The sequence below is a fragment of the Bos mutus genome, chromosome 12, assembly GCF_027580195.1.
Source record: "Bos mutus isolate GX-2022 chromosome 12, NWIPB_WYAK_1.1, whole genome shotgun sequence".
NCBI lineage: Eukaryota > Metazoa > Chordata > Mammalia > Artiodactyla > Bovidae > Bos > Bos mutus.
In genome coordinates, this window is record NC_091628.1 from 80,702,786 (window position 1) to 80,715,862 (window position 13,077).

The following is a 13,077-nucleotide window of genomic DNA, read 5'->3' on the forward strand; positions in this document are numbered from 1 at the left end:
TAGATAATCTGAGTTGGAGTAGAAATGAAGAGCTGACCTCTGAGGAAAGAAAAATAGATGCTCAAGGGTAAACCACAAATGTCGTCTACGCTGGTTCACATTCTTCCCAGGGAATGTTTCCACTCTTGCAGGAGACAAAGCCTTAAAACAAGAGTCTTAAAAGGCTCTCTAACCATGGGTTTTCCTGTGCTCTACTGGGGAAGCCTTGTGGATGGTGCTGTTTCTTCACCCCACCAAGCCACCAGCCCTGGTGTGTGCCCAGGGACACAGGTCCTCCTTGCCAACATAAGTAAACATATGACACGATTGCTCTGCATGTAAACCTCTACCAGAAAACCAGCGTGTTGACATGATTGATATCCACATAATTATCCACATTAGTACATGAGACGGATATGCACAGGATTATCTACCTCAATACCTAAAGTGATTGATACCCGTGTGATTATCTGCCATGAAGACACACCCTCCCCTGCTTCTAATGCAATTACCTTTCTCCGGATACATGGAATCAATGCCCACGTGATGACCTGATTCAGATACACACATGATTGATGCCCGTGCAATTATCTCACACAGTGATATGCCACTGACTGATGCCCATGTGATTATCTGCTAAGATGATACCCGTGCAAATGAAAATTGGCAAAACCTGCCAGCTCTAATAATAACCCTTACCAGCAAGCCAAAACCAATGGCTGAGACTTACGAAGGTTCTTCTTTAAAAATAAAAAAGCCACTCATACACTAGTAAGTGTATGTTTGTATGTGTGTGTATGAGAGAAAGATCCATCTTCTTATGGTGCTTAAAGTAAAACTGGGACTAGGACTAAAAAAATTAAATAAAATAAATGTCAAAGTCCTTCCCAGTTCTAAAATTCTCAGATTCTCAGGGTCTAACGATAACTGAAAAAGTGCTGGTGATTTCGCAAAGTAGCAAAATATGTCTTCCACCACCAATTTGTGTTGTAATTCATGGACTCTTTGTGCCCTTTAGTGATCCTACAAGGAAACCAGGAGCAGGGAATTACTGATGCAGATACCATCTACGACCAAAGCTGGGGCACCGACACGGAAATCAGCAAGGCCACATTTCCAATTCGAGGGCACGTGCCAGAATTACAGACAAGGCCATGCTCAGCGTTACCTCCCAGCCTCCACTACTCTTCCTAAAAAAGAAACAGTCTAAGTCATAGCATGTTTGGTCATTTATCTTGTTCCCTTTCCCCAATTCGCCTTTTTGACTTTCGAGAAAGGCATGTAATATCCCCATAGAATGTGATGATTTTCTTTGTTATTGTCAAAAAATGCTAATCCATGAAGAGAACCTTCCTGGGTAATGTTAATTCAGCTGCCTGTTTTATAATAGGATTATGTTTTCCAGGATTTAAAAATCCCACTTGTTAGCTACCAAATAGACTTCTACAACAGCTATAAAATCTAATTTAATCCCTACTGGCATGAACGAAAGAGCTGAGGTACAATTTGTATCTAACTCCACTTAACACCCTACAACCTCTAATAAATATGTAACATTGCTTTTGAAGTTATAAAAGGAAACTATACAGTGGGATAACGGGAGTCTCGTGGGTCCAATCATGCAATCTCTCTAAGGCAGAACAAATGTTGTTTACATATGGTGAGGATTATGGGGAAAGTTTATTCAAACAGATTAATCCATGTTTACATGTATTAATGCTCCCTTTTCCATCATGCAAATTCAAGTTAAAATGATCTTCATTTCTTTCATTTGAAAATAATTATAGCAAGAGAGTCAACTACTTGGTCTCTTATCATTTAGTTTAAGACCCTAATTAGGTTAGAATAAATTTCAGAACACTGTACCAAACTCAAGGTAGAAGGCTAATACTGTGTTTCAGTTTACAAAGGTGGAGGGCATTTTCTGGAGGGTAAGTGAAGATAAGACAAGGAGAGGGGACCCAGAAACGATCCTGTGGGCCAGAGAGAGTAGTGAGCAGATTCCCTTTTGTCTTTGGCTGTTCACTCTCCTATCATCCTCTCTTCACAAGTGCAGTAGAGTCGGCATTAAAGGGCCTTCTGGGAATGTAAAATTCAAGGGTGGTGAAACGGAGACATATTTCTTCTCCTGCCCCTGCCCACCCCCTCCTCCTTCAGACAGGTGACTATCGGGAAGCTTATGGTAGGCCAGATGGGACCAGAGATGCGCTGGCAAATATTGTTTCAAGATGAAGGAGAGGAAAACAAGGAGGCTGACATGTAACATATCAAAGACTATCCAGGCACTGGGAAGTTGAACATGCATCTCAGGGCAACCCAACCTCTTTAAAGATGCAAATTGCAGTCAAACACAGAAAACAGTAGGGTTCTGTTTATCCTTTCACAAAGGGTGCAAACTGCTAATCAGGCTCCATTGCTGGGCTGGCCACTTTGTTTATCAATAAACAGGAAGACAGTTAGACTATAATTTTCTTGCCTAGCACTGGTAGCCAAAAGGAAATGCTGGCAGCTTGGTAGTACTGAGTTCCAGTTGCATCAAAACCCAATTATTATTGTAATAATGTATGAGTGTTTGCAAGTTGCACAGGCGTGCTACACATGTCCCCAGAATCATGTGAAACGTATTGGCAGAGAACAAGCTTGGTGATACATGGACTAAGGGGAGCTGTCAAAATAGGCCGGTCCTCCAAGGGCTCAGCTGCGGAGTGCTGTTTAAAAACACACACACGCTGGAGTTAGCATGGCAGATATGGAAGTCTTCTACATGTAAGACAACCCAATGAAAACATGGTTTGACGAATATCAAATGACACATAGGCTCTGAAATGGGAAATCTGATTGGAATATGTTATAATTGCCACTACAAGCTCTGTTACCACAGAACACTCGTACACCCTTTTAAAGAGATGTTCAAAGTTACTTTCATGTCAGTGGAGCTCCCTGCCTAAGACACTGTAAAATCTCAAAATATAGTGCAAGATCGCAAATCTAACATGCAATAAAATTTAATCATACATGTGTTTAGGCATTCAAATTGCCCAAATTGTGACCTTAGATGTTTGTTTCATTTTGTCTGTATAGATGCTGTATAAGAAATTAAGAGGGGACCTCTCTGGTGATCCAGTGGTTAAGAATCCGCCTCACAATGCAGGAGATGCAGGTTCAATCCCTGGTCTGGGAACCAAGATCCCACATTCTGTGGAGCTACTACTGAGTCCAAGCACCGTAACTGCTGCAGGAAGGGGGACCCCTTCCAGGGCCCAAAACTGGGCTCTTGTCCAACACTCAGAAATGACTTGTCTGAGGAGACACATGTGCTGACAAAGCAAGATATTTTATTGGGAAAGGGCACCCGGGTGGAGAGCAGTAGGGTAAGGGAACCCAGGAGAACTGCTCTCTCCATGGCTTGCATGGTTTTATGGTGATGGGATTAGTTTCCGGGTTGTCTTTAGCCAATCATTGTGACTCAGAGTCCTTCCTTGTTCAGCCAAGATGGATGCCAGAGAGAAGGATTCTGGAAGGTGGTCAGACAGGTGGTTTCTCCTTTTGACCTTTCCTGAACTCTTCTGCTGGGTAGAAGCTTATTAGTTCCCTGTTCCTTACCAGGACCTCCAGTTGTATCACAACTCATGTAAATGGTTACTATGGTGCCTGGCCAGGGTGGGCGGTTTCAATCAGCATGCTTCCCTAACATAACTAGAGAGTTCATGCACCACAGTGAAAAATCCCACGTGAGGCAACGAAGACCCCGCGTGCCACAGCTACGATCAGATGCGCTGGTCTTAAAGGAAGAAGGAAATAACTTAAGATACACTTAATTAAAGAAAGAAAGAAATTAAGATACACTCCAAGGTTCACATAGCTTGCAAGACAGGGCATGTAAAATATAAAGTACAAAGGAACTATAAGTCCTGTAACAATGCGTCTACTAATGTTGAAATACTAATGATACAAGGGTTAACAACAGTTACTATTCTATTGATCACATGTAACTCACTCATTATTGAAATGTTTGCTGAGCACTAGCTACATACCAGGCTCTCTGGTAAGCTGGTGGAGGGGATACCGTGGCACCCTCGTCACGATGGCTGACAGGGAAGCAGACATGTGATAAGCCATTACATTAAGGGGTGATGACTATTATAACAGGGTGTGTGAGCCACTCACTCTTATATGCACCTAAGCAGTCTTTCGGAGAAGGCGATGGCACCCCACTCCAGTACTCTTGCCTGGAAAATCCCATGGACGGAGGAGCCTGGTAGGCTGCAGTCCATGGGGTCACTGAGGGTCGGACACGACTGAGCGACTTCACTTTCACTTTTCACTTTCCTGCATTGGAGAAGGAAATGGCAACCCACTCCAGTGTTCTTGCCTGGAGAATCCCAGGGACTGGGGGGGCCTGATGGGCTGTCGTCTATGGGGTCGCACAGAGTTAGACACAACTGAAGCGACTTAGCAGCAGTAGCAGCAGCAAGCAGTCTTTACTGCTATGCCTGGCTCTCCAAGGTGACAACCCACAGCTACCTACCTTGGCAACTTGAGGTAGGGAACTGTGACTCAATTCTATTAGGGCAATACTCATGAAAATGTGGCAGGTTCTCTGTGGCTCTGTTCATAACTCTCATTAGCAAGTATAGTGACCAAAAGTGCATCATAAGGTATGAACTGACTGGCTTCCTCACTCTTTAGCTGTGTGCCTTTGGCTAAGTTTGTTAACCTCTCTGTACTTCACTATCCTTGTAATCAATGGGGATAATAACAACACTTCTTTCAGAGTTTCTGAGAGCATGAAATAAGTTATTCCATGCAAGGCAGTTAGGGATAGCGCTGGCACCCAGAAAATGCTACCTACTCAGTGCACGCATCCTCGGTCACTGAGTCACGTCTGACTTCTGCGACCCCTGCAGCCCACCAGCTCCTCTGTCCATGGGATTCTCCAGGCAAGACTACTGGAGAGTGGGTTGCCATTTCCTCCTCCAGGGGATCTTCCCAACCTAGGGACTGAACCCACGTCTCCTGCATCTCCTGCATTGGCACATAGATTCTTTTACCACCAAACCACCTGGAAAGTCCATATGTACTCAGTAAATGTTCTCTTTCTCTATGCTGTGCCCAGATGCTCGGTTGTGTCCAGTTCTTTGCGACCCATGGACTATAGCCTGCCAGGTTCCTCTGTCCATGGGATTCTCCCACCAAGAATACTGGCATGGGTTGCCACATACTTCTCCAGGGGATCTTCCCGAGCCAGGGATCAAACCTGTGCCTCTTACATCCTCTGCATAGGCAGGCAGATTCTTTACCATTAGCACCACTCTTTCTCTCAGATCAGATCAGTCGCTCAGTCGTGTCCGATTTTTGCGACCCCATGAATCGCAGCACGCCAGGCCTCCCTGTCCATCACAACCTCCCGGAGTTCACTCAGACTCACGTCCATCAAGTCAGTGATGCCATCCAGCCATCTCATCCTCTGGCGTCCCCTTCTCCTCTTGCCCCCAATCCCTCCCAGCATCAGGGTCTTTTCCAATGAGTCAACTCTTCGCATGAGGTGGCCAAAGTGCTGGAGTTTCAGCTTTAGCATCATTCCTTCCAAAGAAATCCCAGGGCTGATCTCCTTCAGAATGGACTGGTTGGATCTCCTTGCAGTCCAAGGGACTCTCAGAGAGTCTTCTCCAACACCATAGTTCAAAAGCATCAATTCTTCGGCGCTCAGCCTTCTTCACAGTCCAACTCTCACATCCATACATGACCACAGGAAAAACCATAGCCTTGACTAGACGAACCTTTGTTGGCAAAGTAATGTCTCTGCTTTTGAATATGCTATCTAGGTTGGACATAACTTTCCTTCCAAGGAGTAAGCATCTTTTAATTTCATGGCTGCAGTCACCATCTGCAGTGATTTTGGAGGCCAAAAAAATAAAGTCTGACACTGTTTCCACTGTTTCCCCATCTATTTCCCATGAAGTGATGGGAACAGATGCCATGATCTTAGTTTTCTGAATGTTGAGCATTAAGCCAACTTTTTCACTCTCCACTTTCACCTTCATCAAGAGGCTTTTTAGTTCCTCTTCACTTTCTGCCATAAGGGTGGTGTCATCTGCATATCTGAGGTTATTGATATTTCTCCCGGCAATCTTGATTCCAGCTTGTTTTTCTTCCAGTCCAGCGTTTCTCATGATGTACTCTGCATAGAAGTTAAATAAACAGGGTGACAATATACAGCCTTGATGTACTCCTTTTCCTATTTGGAACCAGTCTGTTGTTCCATGTCCAGTTCTAACTGTTGCTTCCTGACCTGCATACAAATTTCTCAAGAGGCAGATCAGGCGGTGTGGTATTCCCATCTCTTTCAGAATTTTCCACAGTTTATTGTGATCCACACAGTCAAAGGCTTTGGCATAGTCAATAAAGCAGAAATAGATGGTTTTCTGGAACTCTCTTGCTTTTTCCATGATCCAGCGGATGTTGGCCATTTGATCTCTGGTTCTAAAACCATCTTCAGCACCTTGGTCAGCTCCAAGAATCCTGGTCTTCCTTGTTAGAGCAGAGCTGGAAAGAATGATTGTGGTGAACTGCCTTTTGGCCCAGGAATGGTCAAAGTTGAAAATATGTATGCAGTATGTCTCCAAGGGAGATATGGAAAAACCCCGTCATGGCTCAGTCCAGAGAGGCGTGACTGGTCTGACCAGAGGCAGTTCTTGATCTGGTTCCCCTTAACTCTCTCAAGAATCCAAACTTGGGTTCTTCATACCCACTTCAAGCTCCCTGTACTCTCACAGACTATTTGGAATAGTCTTTTTTTTGTTGTTGCATTTATTGACTCTGTCTACTTTGCCTTCTTCCAAGAATTTATCCATTCACAACTCTAGGGAGGAGAAGATCTTGACATCCCCTGTGCTCTGACACCTGCAGCAGGCGGGTCAGACCATCAGCCTTTCCTTGCTGCTAGGGAAGGGGGGTCAGATGGTGGGGATAAAAGGCTAGTGGAACAGCCTCTTGGTGCTCAACCCTAGCTTTGCTCTTCTATGATGTACTGAGAAAACTTGAGGAGTCCAACAGAAGCCCACGTGTGGATCTCAGGCCAGCCTCCTGGCTCATCTTCCTCTCTTGAGTTTTTGCTCTTCTGACCAATGTCTAGGGAGTTCTTTTTGGCCTTGTTATCTGGAGCCAATTAATACTTTGCCCAAGAATATGCTGCTGTTTAGACTAGATCTGGCTGAGAATTCAGACTCAAGTGCTAACTTTTGGAGGTTAATTTTTCATCAGTGAACAGTGAGCACAGTCACATCAGTGGAAAAAAACTGTAAAAACATATGCAAAACAGACAGCATATCTTCAGTAGAAGGCATCCTTGAGTTAATTCACAACTTGATATCTGCTCCCGACTAATCCATACTTTCCTTTTCTTCTCCCTTTAAAACACCATCTTTCCTAAGCGACAGAGCTGGTATAGAATAAAAATTAAACTATGACCACCCTGGGAAGTTCTAATGTACTTATATCTGGCTTTTATTGAAGTACAGTTGATTTACAATGTTGTATTAATTTCTGCTATACAGCAAAGTTACTCAGTTAAACCTATACTCTTTTTCATATTCCTTCCGATTCTAGTGTATAGCAGGATACTGAACATAGCTCCCTGTGTTACACAGTTGTTGTTGTTGTTATTTAGTCGTATCTAACTCTTTGTGACCCCAGGGACTGTAGCCCATCAGGCTCCTCTGTCCATGGGATTTCCCAGGCAAAAATACTAGAATGGGTCTCCATTTCCTTCTCTAGGGGATCTTCCAGATATAGGGATCAGCCCAAGTCTCCTGCATCAGCAGGCAGAATTCTTTACTGCTGAGCCACCAGGGAAGAGCCATGCTAAACAGCAGGACCTCGTTACTTATCCATCCTACATATACTAGTTTGCACCTGTTAATTCAGGCTCCTCTAGGCTGCCGCCCCTGACCTCCGGCCCAGGGTAACTCCTCTTGGCCGCGCTCGCTCATGCTCCATCGCAGCCACCGTACTGGAAAAGATCAGTTTTAACCCCAATCCCAAAGAAAGGCAATGCCAAAGAATGCTCCAACTACTGCACAATTGCACTCATCTCACACACTAGTAAAGTAATGCTTAAAATTCAACAAGTCAGGCTTCAGCAATACGTGAACTGTGAACTTCCAGATGTTCAAGCTGGTTTTAGAAAAGGCAGAAGAACCAGAGATCAAATTGCCAACATTCGATGGATCACCAAAAAAGCAAGAGAGTTCCAGAAAAATATCTATTTCTGCTTTATTGACTATGCCAAAGCCTTTGACTGTGTGGAAAATTCTGAAATAGATGGGCATACCAGACCACCTGACCTGCCTCTTGAGAAACCTGTATGCAGGTCAGGAAGCAACAGTTAGAACTGGACATGGAACAACAGACTGGTTCCAAATAGGACAAGGAGTACATCAAGGCTGTATATTGTCACCCTGCTTATTTAACTTATATGCAGAGTACATCATGAGAAACACTGGGCTGGAGGAAGCACAAGCTGGAATCAAGATTGCTAGGAGAAATATCTATAACCTCAGATACGCAGATGACACCACCCTTATGGCAGAAAGTGAAGAACAACTAAACAGCCTCTTGATGAAAGTGAAAGAGGAGAGTGAAAAAGTTAGCTTAAAGCCCAATATTCAGAAAACTAAGATCATGGCATCCAGTCCCATCATTTCATGGCAGATAGATGGGGAAACAGTGGAAACAGTGGCTGATTTTATTTTTCTGGGCTCCAAAATCACTGCAGATGGTGATTGCAGCAATGAAATGAAAAGACGCTTGCTCCTTGGAAGGAAAGTCATGACCAACCTAGACAGCATATTAAAAAGCAGAGATGTTACTTTGCCAACAAAGATCTGTCTAGTCAAGGCTATGGTTGTTCCAGTGGTCATGTATGGATGTGTGAATTGGACTATAAAGGAAGCTGAGCCCGGAAGAATTGATGCTTTTGAACTATGGTGTTGGAGAAGACTCTTGAGAGTCCCTTGGACTGCAAAGAGATCTAACCAGTCCATCCTAAGGGAGATCAGTCCTGGGTGTTCATTGGAAGGACTGATGTTGAAGCTGAAACTCCAATACTTTGGCCACCTGATGTGAAGAGCTGACTCACTGGAAAAGACCCTGATGCTGGGAAAGATTGAGGGCAGGAGGAGAAGGGGACGACAGAGGATGAGATGGTTGGATGGCATCATCGACTTGATGGACAAGGGTTTGGGTGAACTCCAGGAGTTGGTGATCAACAGGGAGGCCTGGCGTGCTGCGGTTCATGGGGTCACAAAGAGTCGGACATGACTGAGCGACTGAACTGAACTGAATTCAGGCTCTCAGTCCTCCCCCTCCACTCCTCCCTGGCGCTCTATGCCTGTGAATCTCTTTGTGTTTCACAGGCATGTTCATTTGTGTCATATTTTAGATTCCACGTATAAGTGATATCATATGGTATTTGCCTGCCTTTCTGACTTACGTTCCGAAGCATGATAATCTCTAGGTCTACCCATGTTGCTGCAAATAGCATTATTTCATTCTTTTTTATGGCTGAGTAATATTCCATTATATATAGATAGATATATATATATTTGGAATCAGTCTGTTTTTTCGTGTCTGGTTCTAACTGTGGCTTCTTGACCCACACACAGATTTCCCAGGAGGCTGGTAAGGTGGTCTGGTATTCCCATCTCTTTAAGAATTTTTCACGGTTTGTTGTGATCCACACAGTCAAAGGCTTTAGAGTAGTCAGTGAAGCAGAAGTAGATGTTTTTCTGGAACTCTCTTGCTTTTTTGATGATCCAGCGGATGTTGGCCATTTGATCTCTGGTTCCTTTGCCTTTTCTAAATCCAGCTTGAACATCTGGACATTCTCAGTTCACATACTGTTGAAGCCAAGCTTGTAAAATTTTGAGCATTACTTTGCTAGTTTTCTGAGGAACCTCCACATTCTTTTCCACAATGACTGTGCCAGCTTACATTCCCACCAGCAGTATAAGAGAACTCCCTTTTCTCCATACCCTCTCCAGCATTTATTATTTGTAAACTTTTTAATGGTGGCCATCCTGACTGGTGTGAGGTGGTACCTCGTTGTAGTTTTGATTTGCATTTCTCTAATAAGCAGCAATGATGAGCACCTTTTCATGTGTCTATTGACCACCTGTATGTATGTCTTATTTGGAGAAATGTCTATTTAGGTCTTCTGTCCATTTTTGGATTGGGTTGTTTGCTATTAAGTGATTTGAGCTGTTTGTATATTTTGGAAATTGAGTTGCTGTTGGTCGCATCATTTGCAAATATTTTCTCCCAGTCATGGTTTCCTTTGCTGTACAGAAGCTTGTAAGTTTGGTTAGGTTTCATTTGTCTCCTTTTTATTTTATTGCTATTGCCTTGGGAGACTGACCTAAGAAAACATTGGTACAATCTATGTCAGAGGATGTTTTGCCTATGCTCTCTTCTAGGAGTTTCACAGTATCATGTCTTATATTTAAGTCCTTAAGCCATTTTGAGCTTATTCTTGTGTATGGTGTGAGGGTGTGTTCTAATTTCATCGATTTACCCTCAGCTGTCCAACTTTTCCAATACTGCTTCCTGAAGAGAATGTCTTTTCCCTTTGTATGTTCTTGCCTCCTTTGTCGATGATTAACTATCCACAGGTGTATAGGGATATTATTTCTTGTCTCTCTAAATCAGAATTTTAAATTCTGCCTTAAAATATACCACTAATTCATTACTGAAAACATAATGGTATTTAATACTTTGATATGACCTGCTATTGTTGTTCAGAGAAGGCAATGGCACCCCACTCCAGTACTCTTGCCTGGAAAATCCCATGGATGGAGGAACCTGGTAGGCTGCAGTCCATGGGGTCGCTAAGAGTTGGACACGACTGAGCGACTTCACTTTGACTTTTCACTTTCATGCATTGGAGAAGGAAATGGCAACCCACTCCAGTATTCTTGCCTGGAGAATCCCAGGGACGGGGGAGCCTGGTGGGCTGCCATCTATGGGGTCGCACAGAGTCAGACACGACTGAAGCGACTTAGCAGCAGCAGCTATTGTTGTTCAGTTTCCCAGTCATGTCCAACTCTTTGCAACCCCATGGACTGCAGCATGCCAGGCTTCGTTGTCCCTTACCATCTCCCAGAGTTTGCCCAAGTTCATGTCCATTGCATCAAAGATGCCATTCAACCATCCCATCCTCTGATGCCCTCTTCTCCTTCTGCCCTCAATCTTTCCCAGCATCAGAGACTTTTCCAATGAGTCAGCTGTTTGCATCAGATGACCAAAACACTGGAGTTGCAGCTTCAGCATCAGTCCTTTCAATGAGTATTCAGGTGATGTGACTTATGGCCACTTAAATAAGCAAACCTGGACAAAACACGGTTCTTTGAAATCAAGCACTTGCACTGCAAGATTTCCAGCTGTCTGCTTTTCACGTGTGTACCCATATTCTGGTGGTGGCTTTATGCACTTGGTTCTTCGGTCACTGAGATTTAGCAAACTGAAACATCTTGGGCTTATTTTGTGAAACTCACCTGTGTTCCCCTGATAAAAAAGAACAGACTTTAACTGGTAACCAAAGTTGGAATAAATAAGTCGACTGGTTTTCACTCTAGTCTCCAAGCTATTTCTTCCTTCATTTCAGAGGAAATGGCTACAGTTTCTACTTTGATCAAGTTTTGGTTTATTTAAGCTAAGTTCCTTTCTTTCAACCTTAATTTTAGACCTGGGCTTTCCATAGTCAGGTATATCATGTTAGAGATACTCCATCTTACTTAATTGGATTCTTATAAACTGCTGGAGAAGATATAACCGGCAACTTGAAGCCTGTATCTCTTTGTATTAAGAGATTTTGCTGAGCTTATGAAATGGAAATTGCTGACTATTATGTCTGTAATAAAGGTATTTGAATCCTTGCACTAAGAAGATGCTCAGTCTGAAGAATAAAACAATGGGGGTGGGGCTGGTGAGTTTTTGTTGTTGCTGTTTTACCAATTACTCCACAAAAGGGAAAGACTATTTAAGGGTACAAAGAGATTAATAAAAGACTGGAAATATTTGACTGCTTTTATGAAAACTTGGATTGGTTTTCATATCAGAACCTTTAAGGATCAAAAAGACCTTGCAGAGTTCCTAAGCACATTTCATCTCTCCATACTGTTCCCCAAAGACTCACAGACACCAAAATTCCTATTGAAGAATCTCCCAAGCTCTCAAGTCTTTTAATAAAAGCAAGGTCCCCGGGAAAGGAACCTTCCCATCCTAATTTCACTCCCCTATTGAAGAGGCGTTGGCTCCCCACACCCTGTATACATTGAATCATTTACTGAATGTCAGTTAGCTCCCTCCCTGTTGGGACAACACACCTCCTTGCTACTCTACTATTTTATTTCAACCAAAGTGAAAGCATTGGAGTATTTAGAATTTAACCCAGCAGATTTGTGTATGTATATAGTGAGTGTAAATGGGGGCTTAGTGTCTATGTACCTATGTGTGAGAGCACGCACACTTGCACAGGACAGCCAAGTGAGAGAGCACAAATTAGAATACATAAGCTCAGGGGAGGAAAAAAGGCTAGAAAAAAAAGTAATTAAAAGCTTTACAGAGGAACTCAAGGGTTAACTGATTTAACATGAAGAGTGTCAGGAACTCATATTTATATTACTCGAAGATTAAAGATAAGTCAACAACCTTGATTGATATTTGATACTGATATTTGTGTTTTGTTTTTGTTTTTTTGGCCAAGTGGCATGTGAGATCTTAGCTCCCCGACCAGGGATGGAACCTGTGCCCCTTGCAGTGGAAGGGCAGAGTCTTAACTGTTGGACTCCCAGGGAAGTCCAATATTTCGTGTTTCTTAATGAGCAACTCATAATTGCTTCCCTGGTGGCTCAGATGGTAAAGAATCCGCCCACAATGCAGGAGACCCAGGTTCAATCCCTGGGTTGGGAAGATCCTTGGGAAGATCCCCTGGAGAAGGAGATGGCAAACAACTCCAGTATTCTTGTCCGGAAAATCCCATGGATGGAGGAGTCTGGTGGGCTACAGTCCATGGGGTTACAAAGAGTCAGACACGACTGA

At 43.4% G+C, this 13,077-nt stretch overlaps 1 protein-coding gene across 3 annotated transcripts in view; it reads right to left on the reverse strand.

Annotated features, from left to right (window-relative positions):
• The window catches only part of CLYBL (citramalyl-CoA lyase), a 234,279-nt gene that overhangs the window by 78,281 nt on the left and 142,921 nt on the right, over positions 1–13,077 (reverse strand). The window lies entirely within an intron of this gene.